Here is a 20065-nt window from a genome sequence, read left to right as displayed (position 1 = left end):
CTTTCTATGGCTTTTCTCAACACTCTCCAAATGTGTAATATCACAAAGAGAAGGGGTATGAATTTCTGTTACTTAACTGGATAAGACTAATAAGCATGTGAGCTAAATGTGCAGTGGAAATTACATATCCAATAATAAATGAGGTCAAATAACAAAAGAAACTGACTATCAGAAACTTAAAAGATCTTTATTTATGTCAGAATTTTGATCATTATTGTGCTTTTGCATAGGTAAGTACAATTTCAGGCATACATCATGTTGAAACAAGTATTGATTGCCATTTATCTTCTGGTTGCAATGTTCTTCATTCAAAATTTTCCTCAGACCAAATTGCTTATCAAAAAAAAAAAATCTGTGAAAACATGAAATTGCTCACCTATTCTTTCTGGAGAAACACTGACAGGAGTAACATACAGCAAATCCATGAAAAGGATAAAAAATATGGATTCATTTACTCCAGGTCCTCAAAACACCTGCAAAAATTCCTGGCTGAGGTAAGGTTAAAGTTTAGAACTGGTGGGTATTGAGCAATTCATGCTACAAGTTTTCATCTTCTTGGCCCAACCTCCAGCAAAGGAAAACAAACAGCAGCAAGGTGGCCTTGAGATGTTCTTAAAAAGGCAGAAGATCTGCTCCACATAGAAGAGACCTATTTCAAGGTGAACCTTGGGAATAAGATGAGAAAGGGTCATTTATTCATAGCTCTTTCCAGAGGGTGCCATAAAAGAGGTCTTTAGAGTCAGCTTCAATCAGCTCTGAACAGTAGTTTCCTCCACAAAAAGCCTGGCTCCCACATTTTCACACCACATTGTGTAACTTGAACTTATATTTAATTCATTTTTCCCTTCAGACTTCAGAGTATTTAGCCATCTGTGACATCATTACACCAGCTACCAGATTCCCTTCTCTGCTAGGAAGGCTGACAATTCAATAAAGTCTAATTGACGACCTTTTTAAAAGGGCCCAGATTAAGAGCAATTAGCACACAAATGAGTAACACTCAACGTTCCGGTGATGTAGTAATTTGATCAAATTCAGCATACCTTAGGGGAGATATACTGAGCAGCAGTATGAGGAATGATCAGATTTATTGCAAAACACTCAACAGACATTTTTTTATTTATATGCTCACAATTCTGTATTAATTGAAGATTAGCCTCGGGAAAAAAAAAAAAAAAGAAAAAAAAGGGGGGGGGGGAAAGGAAGGTATTGTGGAAAATCAAGAAGTCCTTTAATTAATGATGATCTAGAAAGTAAAGAAAACATTCACAAGAGTTAAGTGTCAAGACAGACAAGAGTGACTGAGTAGAAGAGATAGGTTATGGAGAATAGAATATTTATAGAGAAACTCTACACTTAAAGTATTTACCAAGAGTCCCAGGCATGGGCATCCCTGTGTCTGTGCATACACTGACACACATATTTGCCTTTCATCGTGTCTTCCTGATAGGATCTGGGTAGCCAGGCAGAAAGTGGGGCTTGTAAGGAGAGCTGCCTCCCCACAAAGAAAGAGAAAGGGAGCACCAAAGAGTTCATACTGATCTTCAGTCAGAAGTCACACAGAAGCAAGGAAGACATTCTAGCACACCTTAGACACATGTACTGAGAATATTTAACAGGAAGAGTGGTGAAATCCATTCATCCTGGTGGAGGTTTGCTCCAACATTGGGTGGGAAGTGTGCAGCACAGAGGTGCTGCTGCATTCTAGCCCCACATTAACGTCCCTGTGCTCCACATCACCAGGAGTGGAGCCTTTCCACCATGGAAATAACACTGTCAGCACAGTGCAGATCCTTGTCAAAGTGCCTCACTGGACCTCTCAGACCCTGATTGAGGCAGCACATTGAAAACATATCCTGCCTTTGCCCCTCCACCACTGCAGGCCAGCAAGAGAGGAAGAGGAGTGCTGTGAGCTCCACCATCTCTCCCACACAGCACAGGGCAGCACAAGCAGGACCCAGAGCGCACCAAAGCAGGGAGACAGAGAACAGAAGTGTGACATAGCAGGGAGCTGCCAGCCTGCTGGCCCCAAAATAGATGTGCTACCTGAGGTGTTAATACAGGCCTCTCTGTCAGATATCTCAGCATTTCTCCTCAGTGCCAGGAGACTGCACCCCCGTGACATCCCAGTGGGGTGTGGAGGAGGGAGGTCAAACCCCATCCTACAGAAGAAGGAAGATTCAGAGCCTTGCCTAAGGTGGGAGTGCCAGCCCATTAAACTGTTGACTCCACATTATGTTGCAGCTTTACAACTCTCATTATTTGGTCTTGTGCTGAAAATTCAGACGCATTATTAATGTAATTTGTTTCAAACAACACCAGCTGGTTGTGATGAAGCTCTCATTAAAATTTATCCCCAGGATATGTATAAACATATACATGTATATATTTATATATGTATCACAGGTGGGCCATACCTCTCCACAAAGTCTGCCTTTATGGATAATTCAGTGGATGTAATCGAATAAAGTAATGCTGGTAAGCAAGAAATAATTTGAGTTTCTGCTCACTGGTGTTGTCTTTTTTCCATGCATAACCTTGCAACATCTGCACGACTGTCCCCTCTTGTTTTTTGTGTTGCAGTAATTTGTCACAGCCAGAAATCTGCAGAAGACACCATCTCTCCACTCAGGGCTTGGGGAATGAGCTCAGAGAGTCACTGGAAATGGGCAGAGCCACAGAGTCCCAGTTGCAGGGTGGCTGTGCCCACCCAGCCCCTCCAAAGTGCTTCCCTCTGGCACAACACAGAGCTCAGCCTGAAGGCTTGAGCTGAGGGAACATGGGTGAGAAAATAAAGAAAAGACTCAATCTCAGCAAGATCATTTCAGAGGTTTTAGAAATGGACTTAAACCCTCCTGGCCAATGCCGTAGATAAGAACAGATCTTCCCTCTTAAGCAACATCACCCCTACAATTAAAGATTAACAACATCTATGGTGGGTGTCTTCTGTGCTGCCTGGCCAGCTGATTACCTAGAGGTTACTCCTTCCTAGATGAGTTATTCTGTGAATATAGCATTCATTCTTTTTAAAAAAATGGTTTAGGAATTGTTCTTGTCTTAGATTGGGGTTTGGTGGGGTTTCTTCCTGTCTGTCAGGACACAACTTATATGATTGATAATTTTAGCATGGAACAGGCTATGGATATGTTTCAGACTGGGGAAAATGTCTTTTGGTGAGATGTTTCCAGCTGGTTGAGATGGAAAACAAGGACAATGGTGTTTCATTGAGGGGAGGCATTCAAAGAGGCATTAATTTTTGGCAGCATTTCAGATAAGAATTTTTTGTTGTTGTTTAGGTTTTTTCCCCTTCTATAAAGCTCACTCAGCATTATCTCCATTACTAAGCAGCCATGCTTACTAAGATCTGCCAATTTAGTCCTGCCTATATTTAGATCCAGGAAGCTTTATTTTAATTTATGTTTAATAAGACCTTTTGCAAGTGGTAAGAAGAACCCACTTCATTCCATACTACCACAAATCTTTCATTTGTGGTAGCTAATGAAAGCTCAAAACCCATTATATTACAGAAAACAGGGGTAAAAGTGGCTCTAAATATGGTTCTATCTTCTCACTGGCAAGTGAACAACAGTATTGCCAGTGACCTCCCAAAACCTTCTGCTCCAAAATTCCCTCTTAAAAGTTATGTACTGTACACCTCACCATAAATGTGAGTAGTGGTGCATCTTCCTATCAGCTCAACCATGCTACATGTAAGGGTTACTAACTATGAGTTTATTTTTCTTCACAGTATCAGTAAAGTCTCAAAATAGTCTTTTAGCAAGACTTTAGTGGTGTATAAAATATTGCTGGCACTTTAATAGATCCTGAGGGGCTCAGTTTTGACAAACTCGCAGTTGCAAATGGTAATGTGAGACTTTAAAAACAGGTAAAACTAAAGCATGGGGGTTAAAAATGTGAGCCAAAACAAAAGAAAAGGAAGGTTGGTAACACTATTAACCTTGGCACAGATGTCTATACCCACGAACACAGCATCACATGAAGGCAGCCTTAGCATCCTGCATGAGCCTGGCTCCAGCTGACCTGGCTCCCTCTGGATGGTTGGGAACACTCCCCACATCCTGGACAAACCCCTCCCAAGGAGCTGAGAGCTGATCCCACTCAAACACCTACAGGCCAGCTCACCTGGCAGATAAATACTCCTTCCCCAAATACAGACATTTCCGCTCCTAGACCTCCACATTTAGGAGGAAGTCCAAGTCCCAGGTTTGGGAGCAAGTACACTCATCCCCACAAATGTCAACACAAAATATAACGTCCCGGGTTCCTGCACCTGGAAAGGTTCCACAGAGATGCAAGGAAAGAATCCAAGTTTCACAGCCAGGCAAGCACTTCTTTACTGGTGTGCACAGCCTCGTAGCCCTTTTAAAAAGGATTTGACAAATTTATTTTGTGCAGGTATCATCACAAAGCCAAACACATCAAGGAGAAGAGACATTCTGCTCTTTGAGTGTAGAATCCCCCATAATGCAAATCCTGCAGTTAAATTTGTTAGAACAGTCATATAAAAGTGGCTTTTTCTTCTCATAGTCTTCACACAAAGCAACACTTGATGACTAAGATTTCTGGCCTTACAGCCCTAAATGAAGATCGTACTTCTCACTGTGTATTTCAAAGTTATGTTTTGGGATGCACACTCACACAGAAACAAGATGCAGAGGGTTTGCTGCGTTCTGTCTAGGATGGTCCCATAAATAACACACTAGTTCAAAATGACACCAATAAAACATCATAAAAGTACCATCCAGTTTGTCCCATGTCTATCATTAAAAGGGAGGAGGCATGTTTATAAAGCTTCATTCTCTGACTGTGTATCTTCGTCAAAAACAAAAAGAGGAAAACAACAAACTGTATCTTAGAGCAGCTTACAGCAGATAATATTAAAAAGGTTTGGGGTTTGGGGGTTTTTTTAAGTCTTTTGGTCTTTGATTTTGCACCAGCAACCAGCCCAGGAGAACAAACATGCATAATTTCATGTTTGGATAGAAGGCAGCTCTGTCTAGCTTCATAATCTCTCATACAATTATGGAATGACTAGCAACTCTTCCCTCTGTTTCAAGGCAAAGACAGGTGAAAAGGAGAACAGAGGACTGTGTGGTAAGTGTACATAAATCCAAAAAAAAAGAAGTTTGCAGTGGAAAAGTGGGAGTCTGGGAGGAAATTTCTATCCATTCATTTAATTCTTGCTTAACTTGTTCATGTGAGCTTTTCTCTTGACTGAGGAGTATGAATTAATGTAGAAATGTAAAAGTAGGAGTACCCTCCAGAGGACATCTGTTTCACATCACAGACAGATGTCTGTCTGACCCATTTTCAGGACTTGAAACAAGGATTCCAGAATATCCTCAGAAACGCTGTTCCAGTGCAGTATCATCCCCATAGCCAGAACATCTATCTACCTGCTTTAGCTTATTCCATTCTTTTTTTTTTCTTTTTCTTTTTTACACCATTTTAAACAGGGAAAGCAGGCACGTGCCCTTTTCTTTACAAGGCTTTAAATAACATTTTGCATACTGTAGATGCATTATACTTTTTCTTAAGTAAAAAAAGCCCATACTCAGTTAATTCAGCTTTTTCTCATAGAAATTGTTTTCTAGGCTTTGTTCTTTCTCCATCTAAAGGAGAATGATTTTCAAAATGTGCCATTACTGTTGGACACAGATATAATATTCCTGGGTCAGGCTCCACCACTCAGGGCAGAACTAGATAATTATTTCCCAGTTATTCACAATATTTGCTATTAATTCATACAATCGTGGAATTTACTCTCCACATTTCTGGATTTCATTTTGCCTGTGCTCTGTACTAAGCCTCTTTTATGAAAACTGCTCTCAAACTAGTTGTTTCCCATTTAATACTTGTTCATTTGATTTTTCCTTCCTCAAAAGTAATACATTGCACTTGTCTTGCTTTATTGAATTTCATCCTATTGATTTCAGAGACTTTCTTCAATTTATCAAGCCCATTTTGTATTCAAATCCTGTTCTGCAAAGTGTTTGTAACCCCTCCTTGTTCGGTATCATATGCAATTTTTTGAAGTTTTCTACATATTCCACCATCAAACCTGAAAATATTGAATAATGCTGGACTTAAGACAGTCCTCTGTGGTATCTTATTTGATATGTTTTCCCAGTCTGACAACAAACCATTGATAACTGCTTTACTGATAAGCCAAATTTTTCAGTTTTGCACCCATGACATAATAACTTCATCGAAACCATATTTCTCCTGTTTATTTATGAAAATGTCATGTGGATGTGTGTCAAAAGCCTTGCTAAAGTCAAGATCTATCACATCTGCTTCTTCCTCCTTATCCACTGGGCCAGTTACTCTGTCAAAGAAGGAAATGAGATTGCTTTGATGTGATTTGTTCTTGACAAACCCATGCAGGCTGTTTCTTATCACCTTATTTTCCTCTAGGTATTTACAAATTGATTGTTCAATAATTTGCTCCTGCATTTTTCTCAGTATCAAAGCCAGGCTGACTGGCCTGTGATTCCCTGGGTCTTCCTATTTCTCCTTTTCAAAGGCAGGTTCTGTGTTTGCCTTTCTCCCATCCGCTGGGACCTCACTCATCCTCCACGAGCTCTCAGAGATAATTGCTAATAGCTCAGAGATCACCTCAGCCAGTACCTGCAGTACTCCAGGGTGAATTTCACAAGGCCCTGCTGACTTGCATATATCTAACTTATCTGAGTATTCTTTAACCTCTGCACCTTTTCCCTGTGTATTTAAAGACTTGCTGCCCAGAGCGTGTTTCATGCTTTTAATGCTCAGAGGCAGCAATCCTAACAAGGTAGGTTTAATTTATTTTGGCTGGTGGAGCAGTCACTTTTCACTCCATAATGTCAATAAAGAAGAGTGGCTATATTCACTAAATGGGTAGGAAAGATGCCCCTAAACCCAAACACATGGTGTTTCAAAATGTGACTGCTGTTCTGCCTCTGGAGACTAAACACTCCATGGACAGGAAAGCCCAGTGAGATTTTAACACCTTCTCATGGCCCCAAAGACCCCTGCTCTGGTCAGGTCCAGTTGCTGCAGCTCTGCAAACCAGCAGCTGCTTTTTTACGCCATCCAAGTGACATCCAGAAATCAGCCATTCCCCCACCAATTTTTCCCACACCTCTAAGTATTTACAAAACATGACACCCATTTAGACAATCGAGCTTCATATAAAATGCAGCAAGGGCATCCAGCAGGAGATAAAACAAAAACACGTTTATCAGGAATTATACTTACTTCCTCAGATATGATTTCTTGGAGGTAGATTTAGCTACAGGTTGCTCCTTAGCTATTGTCCTTCTGCTTCAGCAGCTCTGTCCTGTTTACAAAACAGTCCATACCTCTGTCTCTCAAATTCACACTTGACCTGCCTGCTGTACTTGCAATTAGGGCAGGAGGAGCCCATTGTTCATGTTTTCCCCTCTGTCTTCTCTACAATAGTATTTCTCACTGGGGATCTAAAAGACAAAATATTGATTTTTTTTTTTTCCTAAATGGCTTGTTCTTTTTTATTATGTTATCCGGGTGGTTTTAATTTCTTACTGCCTACTTTGATGTAGCAACCTAAAGACAGCTAAAGATGAAGTTCTAACCCTAAGGCCTTGAAACAAAAGATACAGAATCTTCCCTCCGTCCCTCAGAAACAGAAATACAATGGCTTAGTTGAAAGAAATACACAGCAAGGAGGGTGTGAAGAAGCCTTTACATTTCCTCACCTGTCGATTAACACAGAGGATGCACCCTGGACACTGGAATGGCCTTTCTGACAAGCAGAAATCCATCTTTCAGATTGCTAAATTATTCTCACTTCAGTCCCGTGGTGAACTTCACGGCAGTCAATGCTGTGTGTGCCCGAGGGAGCCTCGGGGAAGCCACCAGGAAGCCACATGGGCACAAGATCACCACAACGCTGGCAGCAGCAAACAAAGGAACTCTGAGCAAACACATTTCACAAGCATGCAAGCATGTCATCCATAACTCAAGTGGGGATTCCTTTAAAAATGCAGTTCTCCCACTGCTTTTATCCTTGAGGAAAGCATCGCAAAGTTAAAGGCTTGTGAGTGGAAAATATTATAAACTACTTTATTTCAAGAGATAAATTTTGGGGCAGATAAACTCTCAGAGGAGAAAAATAGTGGAAATAAGCAGTGGTGCCATGGTGAGCTCTGTCTGAACTTCAGGCAGCAGTAGAGTGGGTCAGCCCGGACCTCAGGCAGCCTCCAGCCCACCCCACACACAGCCAGGGTTAGCAGGAGCAGAATAATCCGGGTTGGAGATTCCATGGCCTCTCTGGGCGACCTAGTCTTGGTTCAGTCCACCAACCAAAGGACCAAATGTGCATTTTTTTGCCTCAAAGCAGCATCCCTTTTCCAAGCTGTGCGCCCTGTCAACTTGAGCCTCCCTGGAGAGCCCACCTGCTGGTACTCCTTGCCTAAGCATCTTTCTCTGCATCCATCCTGTCCCACCCATGACACAGGGGTTTGCATTTCCCTTAGTCCAGCTTTCTGAGGTTGCCATCAGTCCATTTCTTCAGCTGTCACCTACTACAGGTCAGCTACAACTTCTACACTGGGACCAGCCAGCAACCGTCCTGCAGAGAGACAGGAATGCAATATGAGAGACCAATATCCCACAAAAAAAAAACAAGGTGGAAAAAAGGGGAGGATCAGAGGGTAAAATGGTAACGGATGATACAGAGACACACCAAGAGCTTGTACATGATACAACAACATAAAACTGCTAAAACTTCAGTCCTGCCAGTCCCTGTCCTGATACCACCAGAGCTGGTGAAAGTTACAAGAGCATTTGAGAGAAGTCTTGGCAGGGAGAAAACAATTTTAATGGCATTAAACTCTTCACTCATTCCCACAATGATCCATCCCATCTAGGACTGGCTTTTACATATAAGCATTCCTGGAGGAGCGCTCTCCAAAATGTAATAGTGCTGTAGAGAAAGGTTCATTTTCTTAGCTGTAAGACACTTCTTCTCCAGAAAGTAATAAACCCCAAAAATCTTAATTATAGCCAAATATCACAGACATAAACCAACAGTAAGCTCCAAAGGTGCTTTTGCATGAGGGAAAATGGGATGGGGAAGAGCAAAGGAGAACACTCATATCCAGACTTGTGTTTAAGGTTCCTTTCCATTTACAAGAAGTGAGACTTGGAAGCCAAGCTGCAGTCCAGGACAAGTATAACTCCAGCAGGACTGAGAATGATTGAAAATAAAGAAATTATTTTCAACTCCAGCACATATTAGTGATAAATACAATGATTCATGTACTTTAGAAGTAGAGAGAGCAAGCTTATTACGAGGCACACAAAAAAAAAAAAAAGTACAATTGGACCAAAATATATTCTGCCATAAGAAGACAACCTGCTTTTTATCATTAGTTGCAAAAAGAGATTTCCACTAACACCTCTGATATAAAAGAACAAGCAATTCACAGCCCTTAAAATCATTCTATCTCCTTTCTGCAACCAGAGAATGCTCAAAGTTTTCTGAAGCACTGGGACTGTAGGTCTTAATGAGGTATCTCTGGCCTCTACTTACGGCATTTGCACCTCACCCTCTTCTCTGTTACTCCGAATGCACTCTGTGAAGATAAAGTTTACAGAAAACCTAAAAACATTCAACAGGTACTCTGTAGCTCTTCTCATTTACCTACTCTGGTGTGAGACCCATGCAGGTCTTCCCCCTGCTTATGCAGGAGGCTTTCTCATCTTATTCACCAGAACTTTGATAAATTCACATTCATGTGTTGTGCTGAGGCCTCTGGGCTGGTGGAATTTGCAGTTTGCTTAACAGCTGCATTTTATTCAGGGAGAAAAACCAAAACCTAGTGAAATTATTTCTACATGTGTTATATTCTCCAAGGTGTATGTCAAGACAAATTTTTCAGCATGCTACTTAGTCATAGTCTGGAAACCTGACCATGAACAGTAGGCAGCATGGACCAGAGGGAAGGTCTTGGTTGCTATCCACCTCTGAGGGAATGACTGTCTCAGAGAAAACTAAAGATTAGGAACATGCATTTCACACAGAAACTCACACAAGTAATAGGAGTACTAATAATAACTCATATGAGTAATCCAAAAAGTCTGAGCTTTCCAGACTTTGAATTCAAATAATAAAATATGTCCCAAACAATGGAGGGTCTGGCTGGAGAACCAAACTCATTTCTACCTCCAGCTCCTCTGGTACTGACAAGGAGCATGTCTTTCTTTTGTCAGGGGGAAAACAAGCTTGGCAGACCAGCTGGTGACACGACCTTTATGAAAATGAGAAGTTAAAAAGAATGGCTGCTTCCTATGTTTATGCAGCAAGGTTGCCCCTTACCAAGGATGTCAGTCAGACGCTGGGCTTTTCTCCCTCTCTTCCTTCAGGTTTTTTAGCACTCTTCAAGCTCGTTTCTTTGTTCTATCAACATAGCAGGTGGTCCATGTTGGGCATCCAGTCAAATAAATTTATGAACCATTTGAAAAAGCACACCAGGGCTCGAGCAGAGTCTGTGTTGTTTGTTTGGGTTATTTTTAAGGGTATAGACAGTGGTCAGATCCCCAGCTGGTGTAACCCAGCCCTGCTTTACTGGCTTTAACACTACCAGGCTGCTTCTGGTCAGATCCTTACTGCTGCAACTTAGCTGCTGGACAAAGACTGGTAGAAGATCTGACCTGCCCATTACTTTGTGCATGTTGAATGATAACCACCTTTTTTTCCCCTCCAGCAGAAGGAAAAACAGTGCTGCTTTCCCAGGGCATCACCACAAACAAGGAGACTTCTAAAGATATTCTCTGAACCACAGTGGGACAGGATTTGAAAAGAGAAGAGCCGAAAGCACTGAGACACATCCGCGAAACACAGGCTTTCACCTGTGCACTCAGCTCTTCTGAGGACGTGCAAAGGCCATGCTGTGTTTGCATACACTTTAAACTGGCATATTTACAAGCTGGTTTGCAAACACTCCTTCTGAGAACTGCAGCTAGCAAAGGGAAATAAAATTAGAAAATAATTAGACCTATTTTTGATGTTTTTCCCTTCTTCTCAGCCCCCCTTCTGTTCCTTCATAGATCGTTCTTGCTGAGGTGGTAAGTACACACAGAAGCATAGAGATAGAGATGCAGATACAGATATAGATAAGATATAGATACAGATGATATAGATAGATATATATGCAGATAGATGATGTAGATAAAAATAGATACACATAGATGTAGATAATAGATATATACAGATCTAGATATAGATTATATAGACGTGCACCTTTGCATTTAATTGCATTTCCACATATGTACCAACAAGACCTGTGTCCTGCTCTGACACCAGCTCAGACAGTTACATCCTGCCTTGCTAATGACCTCCCCAGAGTTTCTCCTGCATGCAGGTTTTCTTTCTTACCTCTTAGTCCTAAACAATTTCCCTTCCTTTGATGCAAAGCTACTGGCTACAACACATCCTTTGAGCGCTGCCAACATAAGGTTCAGCTTGTGCCTCCCAGTCCCACTGAACCTTTAAGGAAATTCCTGAGTAAAGTGACTGATTTGTAAAGCTAGACCTCCAAGTCCACATTTGGTTTAGGTGTAAAGCCCTCTATGTTTGCACCTAGAAGAATTAATCCTTGGAGGAAATGAGAGAACATTTCTTATGTGATTTCTTCACCATGTGAGCAGACAACACCCAGTCACAATAGTTCTACACTGTAGAGATCAGATTAGCACTTGAGAATTGTCTTCAGACACCTTTAAAATATGATTTATTTCAACTCAGAACATTGTTTTCTCTTGAAGGTGGTTTCATCTGCTACCACTGACTTCCTGGCACAAGTCCATCCTAGCCAGGTCTGGTATGAGAAAGCCTGCTCAACAGGCTTTGCACAACTTTATGGTTGATAAATAAAGAGGCAAGTGCTTGGCTACTCATAGCAATTTCCATGGCTCTGGGGTTCCTGACATGCTAGAGCTGATTGGTCAGTGGCATTTCTGCCCTGGCTTAAGGCATAGCGAGTGTAACCTCCTTTCGTGCAATGTCTTGGAATGATGTCAAGTTTGAATGATTTCACACAGCTTCAGAAGGTAAATCTCCTTCTATTTACTTAAACACACACACAGTGCCTGGTGGAGAGCTCTTCTTTGGCAAAGAGAAATGTTTCTGAATTCTACCTTGCAAAGCGATGGAAAGAAAGACTATTCTCCTCATCTCTGATTGCTATCACCAGCTACTGTAATTTACTACCACAGGGCAATGAGAAATGCCAGCTTGGAGCACTTGCTTGAACCATGTGGGAAGTCAGGCAACATTGGCCTTGCAATCTGTGATGCTATTCCAAATTGTATTTTAACCCCCACTCCTCTTTGATGACTTATCTTAGAAGAAAATAAGAAAGCAAACTACAAGTGATGAATGACAAACAACAGATCACCCATCCAAGAGCTCTTTAAAGAAGAATCAGATAAAAAGGTGGAAGTGAGCTGGATAATGTTAGGGTCCTGTTTTCTACCCTGTTGTTTGATGTAGGATGGAGACAAATCTTCAAGCCAAAATGTTAAAGAGAAAGAAAGGTAGTATTTTTAATGAACATGGACATCTCTTGTGAAGGCTCTCTGCACACCATTTGTGAGTTTTATGCAATATTAATGACTTGATGGCTATAATCAGTGCTCCTGGCTACATTGACAACCAAGAGTAGACTGAGTTTTGTTTAAAACTTCACATTTTAAGGAAAATTTTGTCAAATGCTCTCTTCAAGAATGGGAAAGGGAGAACAAATCTCAGCTTTATTTTTTCCTTCCTGTTTATTCATCCAGTTCCTAAAATAGCTTTAGAAAACTGGTAGACACATACCTCATTATTTACTGGGTATATGGACAGCTCACATGGATTAGGAGGAAAATGTTCTCTCTTGTGTCACAGTTTGATCAAACTGCCTAGCTGCATTTTGGAGATTTTGCCCTTCATTTATTTGCTTGCAGATGGACTCCATCAAAATCATGAAGAAAATAACCAGTGGCCTAATCTAGCATGGTCACACTGTTCCTGCAAATTATGGTAAGCCTTGCTCACCAAAATAAAAATCCCATGGTACAGGGATTTTAAAGCTCCCTCCAAGAATCAGTTACCTTCCTAAACACCAAGATCCTGCTAAACAGCAAAGAAATCCTCTTCAAGGAATGTCCAGTTTGGTAAGAATCATAATGAATTCAGGCTGAGGAAAGAAAACACACACTCTTCCTACACACAATTTGACAGATAATTATTCCAGTGAGTCAGTTATGAAGTAGACTTCCTCTGATAAGAAACAATTTGCCATCATCCCTTTTTTTTGTTGTTGTTCCTTCCTTAGTGTCATGACAGAAACCGCTGGGGGAGGAGGGGGAGGTCCGTGGTTGCCAGCTGTTTAAGCAAGGAGGAAGAGTCTGGTACTTTTAGATTTACAGGTAGAAGGTTTTTTAGATTTACAGAAGTTTTTTTAAAAGTGAGTTCTGATCCTGAAATTATCAGACTTCCTTCAAAGAGGGGCCACAGGAAATGAGTTTGTACTCCAACACACTCCCTCCCAGTTCTATTTGCTCAGGGGACAGCAGGTGACTTCAGTCATTCTGGCTGAGGGTCTGTAGCATTTTTCTGCATTTTCACCATTAATGCCACCTGATTTTTTAGTGTGCTTACCGGAAGAGGTACAATGCATGAAACCTTAAACACCTTAGGATTAATATAAGCACACACAGTCATACTCCACTCTGGATATACTGGGAAATGTTACTGTTCCTCCATGAAACACTGATTTTGTGGTTAAGCTGATAAAATGTCTTTACAGACCAGGCGAAGACTCTGCTAGAGTCACTGGGTGTTGGATTCAGACCAAAGAGACTCAGGTGAAAAATTTTGAACAGCATGCAGTAATTACTCCTTAAATTGCAATGATTTTATAAAATCTTCCCCTTACCACAGTCAGTGCAATGCTCCAAGCAGGAGAGATAAGAACATATATGGCTCAAGGTAAGAAGAAAAATTAGCAGTAGCAGTTACTGTTTTAACCAAACACTTCCCATTTCTCAGGCACTGATCGCTCCATGGGATGCAAGGCCTGTATGTCAGGGAGTGTTTTGATTGTGTAGAATTTGATGATGCTGACAAAAGGGTTGATGGTTCATGCACAGAAACCAGGGGGAGGTCCAGCAAGATATCATGGTGATAGATTTCTTGTTGTCCACCTAACCAGGAGGAAGAGGCAGAAATCTCAGTCTTTTGTTCTGTAAGGGACATCAATTGACCATGTGACTGCTGGAAATACAATAGATCACAGAGAAAACAGTCTAGGAGATTCCTGAAGCATGTGGCAGAGAAGTTGCTGACAGCTGAATGAGGCAATGAGGGAAAACGGCCACTGGACCTGTTGTTCAGGAAGAGAGAAGAGCTGGTAGGTGATGGGACAGCTGGAGGCCATCTTAGGCTTGGTGATCATGGAAAGATGATTTTTGATTTCCAGAGAAGGATGGGTGCAACAGAACTGCCACCTTGGATTTCCAGAGGACAGACTTTGGCATGGTTAGGGGATTGGCAGAGAAAGTCCCCTGGGAGGGCTTCCTGAAGGACAAAGGAATCCAGGAACACTGGATATTCCTCAAGGTGCAGGAGCAGATTGACCTCATGTGCCATAAGATGAGGCAGTGGGTAAGATTGGCCTGGCTGAACAGAGACCTGTGTCTGGAATTCAGGGAAAAAAGGCGGGCTAACAACCTTTGGATGAAGGATCAGCCAGACTGAGGAAGACAACAAAGATTTTGTGAGGCTATGCAGGAAGAAAATTTGAAGGTCCAAAGCCCAAATGGAACTTGATCTGGCTGCTGACAATGCAGTTATTTTTATAAATTCATCAGCAACAAAAGGAATGCTAAGGAGAATTTCCATCCTTTCCTCTAAGAAATTACAGGCGTGTCCCCTGCCCCAGTGCCAGGAGGCCATGGAGCACAGGTCACCTGTGTGGGAATCCAGAGCTTCCCTCTGGCTGCCCTGGCAGGTCTGGGACCCTGGCAGGGGGTCAGGAACCCCCCTGGACAGAGCCCCGAGAGACACTGTCTGTGATCTCTGTCCATGGAGAGGAGTTTTCAATCTTACAGGATGAATTACAAGCTTTGAGTATTTGATAAGAGTAATAATTAAGTGTGACACGGGTGCAAAAGTAAAATTTTAGATTTCTAGATTACGGGTTCAGAGGGGACAAGATGGAGGAATTGGGTGTGTCTTGTCCTTTTCCTCCTTTTTCATGCCCTCCATGTTTCACTGTGGTGTTGGCATTTTTCTATTGGTTTAGGCTGGGAACACACTGTCCAACGTAGATGATAGATATTGGCACATTATTGTAAATATAGTACACGTAGTTTCTGGTATTTAATGTTTGTACCATCCCACTGAGGGCAGAGCCCCACACGCTGCCCTGCAGGACAGAGCTGCGGCAGGGCAGCAGAACATGTTAGAGATAAGCAAGAATAAACAACCTTGAAACCAGCACAGACGAATTATGGCTTCTGCTTTGGCAGCGGGGCAGAAAGACAGAGACTTTCTACAATCTCAGAATCACCAACACCCACAGATTCCGACAACCTGGAGTGCCATCAGGACAGGAAGAGGACAGCCAGGGCATCAGGCCCAGCCAGCTTGGCTTTAGGAGAGGCAGGTCCTGCCTGCCCAACCTGTGACAAGGTGACCTGCTCAGGGCTGAGGAAAGGCTGTGGATGTGTCTGCCCGGACTTCGCAGAGCCTTTGGCACCTTCTGCCACAGCATCTCCTGGAGAAAGCGGCTGCTCGTGGCAGGGCCCCGAGTCTGGGGCAGAACTGGCCGAGGGCAGGGCCGGGAGCGGTGGCACATGGAGGGACATCCAGCGGGGCTGGCACCAGCGGGGCTCCCCTGGGCTCGGTGCTGGGGCCAGGCCTGTCCAACACCCCCAGCACAGGTGTGGGTCAGGGCATCGAGGGCCCCTCAGTCAGTCCCTGGCAGCACCGGGCTGGGATGTGGATCCGCTGGAGGGCAGGAGGGCTCTGCAGAGGGTCTGGACAGGCTGGATCCATGGGATGAGGCCGCTGGGGTGAGGGACACCCAGGGGCAGTGCTGGGTCCTGCCCTCGGGTCACAGCAACCCCCCAGCTCCAGGCTGGGGGAAAAGTGGCTGGAAAAGGGGCTGGGGGTGCTGTGACAGCAGCTGGACACGAGCCCAGGGTGCCCAGCCGTGGGGTGGCAGCAGGGCAGGGCTGTCCCTGTGCTGGCCCTGCTGAGGCCACACCTCAGATCCTGGGCACAGCTCTGGGCCCCTCACAGCTTGAGAGACCAACAAGTCCAGAGAAGGGAACGGAGCTGGGAAGGGAATGGAGCCCCAGGAGAGGCTGAGGGAGCTGGGAAGGGGCTCAGCCTGGGGAAGGGAATGGAGCCCCAGGAGAGGCTGAGGGAGCTGGGAAGGGGCTCAGCCTGGGGAAGGGAATGGAGCCCCAGGAGAGGCTGAGGGAGCTGGGAAGGGGCTCAGCCTGGAGAAAAGGAGGCTCAGGGGGGACCTTGTGGCTCTCCACAGCTCCTGACAGGAGGGGACAGCTGTGGGGGTCAGTCTCTGCTTCCAATTAATAAGGGACAAGATGAGAAGAAACAGCCTCAAGTTGTACTAGTTAGAATACCAGGAAAAATTTATTCCTCAAAAGGGTTATCAAGCCCTGGGACATGCTGCCCGGGGAAGTATTTGAAATCACTGTCCCTTGAGGCATTTAAAAGACACATAGAAATGGCACTAAGAGACAAGGTTTAGTGGTGGGCTTGGCAGTGCTGGGTTAATGGTTGGACTCAATGATCTTAAATTACTGAATTCCAGCTCAAATTGCTTTATCATTGTATTCTATGATTCTAAGCACTGAATCGGTGAAGATGAGCATCATGTTAAGAATGCAAAGCACTTAATAAAACAAAGGCTAGCTTCTCTGAAATACAAAAAACCTTAACATTTGATTACCTGGGAAGACACTCCAGGGAAAAAATCATGACCACTGAAAATAGTTTTGAAATTATACACAGTACAATGTAAGCATTCAAAACTAGATGCAAGCAGTGCAAAATGGATTTTTCCAAAAGAGCATCCAATGGTGAATTTAGGAATAATTTGCAATGGGGTCTGACTGCCTTTGCTTTGAGTGTGCTACAGCTGTTTAAACCCAAGAAAAACAGGTCAAAGCTCTCATCAGATGAAGCAGGGCTGGCTCTTTGTCTGCTTTCCATTGCTGCAAATTAAGATGCAAGATATTACAAATAATTGCAGATGAGAGGGAGAAAGTCCTCCAGTTCTGTTCCCCTCACACTGCAGCCAAACAAGAGGCTTATGGGAAAGAACAAAAATTGTTTAAAGATCTGTAGTAAACACTGAACAGAAAATTGAAGTCTGATGAAACATTTTGTGCAGTTACTCCATGTGGTCACTTGAGACTGATTTGAGCACTGCAGACAGCAAGACATACAGCTTTTACAGCAAGGCTACTCTCTTGGCAGGTAAGTCCTTCAAATTGCTGCATGGCTCCCCCTGACTCAACAGCAAGAGGCAAAGTTTATGATCAATGAAGAGAGGTACACAAATAATCACAGGGATTATTCAGAGAACTGGACATTTAGACCTTGAACAGAAACCCCACCAAACTCACCAGGAGATCCCCCACTCTTTCCAGTAGGCTCTGGATCTGACACCAATCCAGTGAATTTTAGGGTGGGATTTCTTCTGTCCAGATATGCACTTAGAAGATCCCTTTTTAAAATTCATCACAGAGGAGCAGATGAAAACCAGCTTTCAAACAGTAATGTTGATGACAGAGGGATAGAATGTGTGTCCTGAAATAATTTAAATATTGTCATTCTTCACTGTTATTTATTGTAAGAACATTTTTCCAGGCTCTAATATTAAAAATGGAAGAGAACAAGGAGGAAGGAAGTTTATCCAGTCACTGGCTCTATAACCCATCATCACAGAGGTTGGTGGCCTCTGCTGGAAAGCCTCAGTGGAACCAAGACTCACCTCGGGGTCTTTCTGGCTCCTCCTGGCAGGAGAGAAGAGAGAGAAATCACTTCATCTGATCTTCGTGGTCAGAGGGAGCTGCTTTGCTTCACATGAGTTTTACAACCTTCATCCTCAAGAAGGAGCAAAACAATGGGACTCTAAACCACCCTCTTGATGAAGAATAGTTTTGTCCTTGTTTCATGCAGGTCCAACCTGCTGCATCCCCCCTCTGCTCACTCCACACCTGTTCACCCATTTTCTCCTTGGCCAGTTTCAATAGTGCAATGCACATATGGAGCAGGGATATATCCTTCACCTTCTGGCTTGGTCCCACTGGAGGGACGTGACATTTCCAGGTGATGCTGTCTCAGTCTAACTCATTGAGTGAGGAATTTCAGCTCAGACACATGACAGAATATGACTAATGTGAGGCATAGAGTGAGCAGGCTCTGTCAACAAAACACAAACAGCCCCAAATAAACTCTGATATGTGTGTGTGTGTGTGTGTTTGGGTTTCAGAGAATACCTGCTGTGACAGCATGCTGCTATTTTTTCCACTTCCCAGCCCAGAAGAGATAATGACAAGGCAAAACGGAAAAAAAAAAATTAAAACTAAACTTTCTACAAGATGACAATATTTCAGTGCTTTAGCAAACACTTCAAAGATGTTTTCTCGTGTTGGTGCTCCAGGTACCCTTCTAGCCTGACCTAAGCCCCTGTGAAAGCCAGCAGAATCCCATTCATTCATTCCCACAAACTCAATTTAGGCCTCATGTGTGTGAGTAATCAAGATTATCTCTAATCCTATCCTCTATGTGTTGACTTTGATGCTCAAGGTGCAGGTGATAATGACAGCAATGTCACATTTTTCCACCCAGCTCTAAAGGCAGGATCCAATGGGCATGAACTAGCATGGGGTGAAGTGATAGAAGCACTGGCTCTGCACCTGCAGGAAGGTGTGGCTCAGTGCTCATGAGGCTGCAAGCAAGCTGAGCACTGCCACCACCCCCAGAAAGTGTCACACAGGGGGGTACAACCAGGACTGCCACTCCCAATGTGTGGCAGCATTGGCGCCAAGAATGCCAATTAAACAGAGGCCTTCATTTGGAGACATGCAGAGAGGGATCACCCCATGAAACTGAACCAGAGGGGAGTGTCAGGGCCCAAAAAAACACCCAGGAACACTGTAGGACATCTAGGGCACAAATCAGAAGGCAAGAAAAAACATTCCTTCAAATGCACATGCTACTTAATACCCATGTATAGCCAGGTCAGTGTTAGGGGGTGACACCCACCTGTGTTATTGGTACATTTGGGACAATGCTTCCCCCTGCATCTAAACCAGCTTGTCCAGGGGAAGTCTATCCATTTAATCCTGCCTAGGATCCAGCCAAAGCTGTTATTTCCCACCTGTGCTAAATAACTACTCGTATATATTCATGAACAGTGGTCTTATTACTAAGAATACACCTAATGTGTATTGCACTGTAACAGGAGACAATTTACAACAGGCCTATTAAAGGAAATCGCAGAGATCACAGAATTGACACATTCTGTTTAAAGGCAGCCACACTTACACTTGATTGCATAACTAGAGACAAGTTTGTTATGTTCCTCATCTTTCATGAATACTCATATTTACTAGCTTAAAATGCAAGATAAAAGCCAGACAAGCTTTGGCAAAGGAATGGGGGACAATATCAAATGATAAACTAGGCATATTTATAGGTGTAAACAGATCTAGAAAAGGAAGTGTTAGGTATAATAAGCACTCAGTGATGTGGGGCAAACACTGAGACTTGAAAGGAAGAAATATCCAACAACTTGTAACATCAAAACCAGCAATTGCAGGTCTTAGCAGGCAAATGAAATATGAACAACAAATAAGCATGAATAAGAAGGGAACAACCACATTAAATACTTTGATCATTGTTACAGAATGAGTGTTTTACAACAAAACAATGCGTAATTGATTGTGTAATTATTCATAAATGCTGATTATTTTGAGACTAAGTATGGTTTCT

The 20065-nt window shown here is 43.0% G+C and overlaps 3 long non-coding RNA genes across 4 annotated transcripts in view; 1 reads left to right on the top strand and 2 right to left on the bottom strand.

The window, feature by feature from the left end:
- Positions 1–20065, bottom strand: part of LOC115491080 (uncharacterized) — a 94140-nt gene that overhangs the window by 18164 nt on the left and 55911 nt on the right. The window lies entirely within an intron of this gene.
- Positions 167–15755, bottom strand: LOC140681709 (uncharacterized). Its single transcript, XR_012052819.1, has 2 exons — positions 15626–15755; positions 167–15000 (listed from the first exon to the last, which is right to left on the bottom strand). It is a non-coding gene; the product is annotated as an uncharacterized lncRNA (long non-coding RNA).
- LOC140681708 (uncharacterized) lies at positions 15254–18536 on the top strand. The gene is made up of 3 exons (XR_012052818.1): positions 15254–15724; positions 17457–17542; positions 17936–18536. It is a non-coding gene; the product is annotated as an uncharacterized lncRNA (long non-coding RNA).

This window comes from Taeniopygia guttata, chromosome Z (assembly GCF_048771995.1).
Source record: "Taeniopygia guttata chromosome Z, bTaeGut7.mat, whole genome shotgun sequence".
NCBI classification, from domain to species: domain Eukaryota; kingdom Metazoa; phylum Chordata; class Aves; order Passeriformes; family Estrildidae; genus Taeniopygia; species Taeniopygia guttata.
This window is presented reverse-complemented; position numbering and strand designations above follow the sequence as displayed.